At 33.7% G+C, this 2057-nt stretch overlaps 1 long non-coding RNA gene across 1 annotated transcript; it reads left to right on the top strand.

The window, feature by feature from the left end:
- Window positions 1–391: 391 nt before the first annotated feature.
- On the top strand, window positions 392–1060 carry LOC122142807. The gene is made up of 4 exons (XR_006158799.1): window positions 392–437; window positions 629–688; window positions 858–920; window positions 999–1060. It is a non-coding gene; the product is annotated as an uncharacterized LOC122142807 (long non-coding RNA).
- Window positions 1061–2057: the final 997 nt, after the last annotated feature.

Below are 2057 nucleotides of genomic sequence, written 5' to 3'. Positions count from 1 at the left end.
CAATAATTTGCATGAGTGTTAATGTGTTTCTCTCTTTTCACAGATTTTCCAGATGTGTCAGAGTCCACTACTCCTGCTACAACGGCTTCAGCTTCTCCTCCACTCCTCCACTCAACATCAGTCTCTCCTCCACAAACTCTCTCCGTCCCCGGAGTGCTTGTGATTGTTCTGGGAGTTGTGCTCTTACTGCTCTTAGTGCCACTGCTTATACTGATTCAGCAGAACAGAGTGATTGAGGAGAGGTAGGAGAGATCAGAGACTGTCATATTGTGTCTCTATTCAGTGTGTGATCAGTCATGTGTTGTAAACTGACAGCAGGTTTGTCTGTCTACACTCACAGCTCTCTCTAAGAGGAAACACAAGATGAAGACTGAGGCTGTTTATGAGGAGAATTCAGCAAAGACCCACTAATAGACACAGTCTCTTCACTCAGAGGGGTGAGTAAGTGTTATAGTGTCTGATTTATGGAGATCTACTGGGTCAGTTTATTTAGAGGGATGAGTGGAGTAAATCACATTGATTCATTTGTGGAACTTTTTTGTGTGTTATTTGAAATTGTAATTTAGAAGTGGGGATTTGGCTGATTTGTGATTGTGAACTTGTCTGATGGTTCTAATCTCCATAACAGGAATTGTCCTTTCTACAGAACAGCATTCTGGATATGAAGATGCTGATGAGCTTCTTTCAGGTTAGAGGACTGAAATATGATGTTGCTTGCTATATACATAAATGGATGTATATTAAATTAACTAAAAGCATTAAATTAACAAGCTATCTTAGCATAGTTATATAAATCATTGTGAAAATAGATAAGGTAAGGATTTATTTTATATTTTGTTCATCTATGTTGTTTTAAGCAAGTTTTCCAGGAGTCACACCTGACCACAATAATGATGTCACCTCCACTAACAGCCCAACAGGTCAGTGACTTGAACTGATTTCACTGAATTAAATGACATACTGGACCTCTATTTATGCTGTCTTTTCTATTAACTTAGATGAGCAACAAGTCACACCTGAAAATTATGATGATATAATCACTGTTGGACTGAGACATTATCATGGTACAGGTTAATATTATTTTTATAATTACTTCTACAAGTTTTAACATTTGATTCATATGCATTTTAATTTGGCATATGTATCCAGTTTTTGTACATTTAATGAATGCATTGCATTTTTCATTGTTTTGTTGTAGATGACTTACCAGAAAACTATGATGATGTCGTCATTGTACCACAGTTTTGTAATGATAATGCAGGTAGGGGGTGTCAAATTGCACCCTAGTACATACAAACATGTTTTGTTTTTCTTCAAATTATAGTTGCATATATAGTATGTAAACTTGTGTAATTAATAATAGACACATTTATATTATCAGAGGGTGTTAGGGAGAATATGATGATCTGAAGAATATCAGGGAATATGTGAGTGACATGTTAGGTACGTTATTTACATTATTGACACTTTTTTAACCATAAAATGAATTTTTGAGTTTTTATAATTGCTTTATGTTATGAATTTGTGTGTTCACAATAGCTCATTTAACTTCACTGCTAATAATGATGTGTTGATTGTAATACTTTTTAAAAGCACATACTGATGTATTAATTTGCTTTTGTTTTCTAATAACAGACTATGATGATGTGGAGTCGCAAGAGCCAAGAAAACATGAAGGGACTGAATAACTGAAAGCACTTCCACTGCCTCAAATCCTTTTAAAGTGTTTGTGGTCTTATATACTGTATGTGTTAGCTGCAATCCAATTGTTCATTACATTTTGTATAGTATGAACTAAATCAATTACCTTTAGCCAGAAAAAAAAAAAAAAAATTGCTTTATGGCCAAAATTAAATAAAATTTCTATTTCCAGAGGTTTGTACAAATCATATTGATCTTGTAATCCCATTGTAACCTTTCTATCATGTATACTTACCAATTTGAGAGAGAGAAAAAAAAAATCTAACACTTATTCAATTTGTATGTATTATAACTGTTCTAATTTATTTCCTTTTTTTTAACCATTTAATTTCCACCAGCCCAGTCTTTAACCTTTC

Source organism: Cyprinus carpio, unplaced genomic scaffold, assembly GCF_018340385.1.
Source record: "Cyprinus carpio isolate SPL01 unplaced genomic scaffold, ASM1834038v1 S000000169, whole genome shotgun sequence".
In the NCBI taxonomy this organism is placed as follows: Eukaryota; Metazoa; Chordata; class Actinopteri; order Cypriniformes; family Cyprinidae; genus Cyprinus; species Cyprinus carpio.
This window is presented reverse-complemented; position numbering and strand designations above follow the sequence as displayed.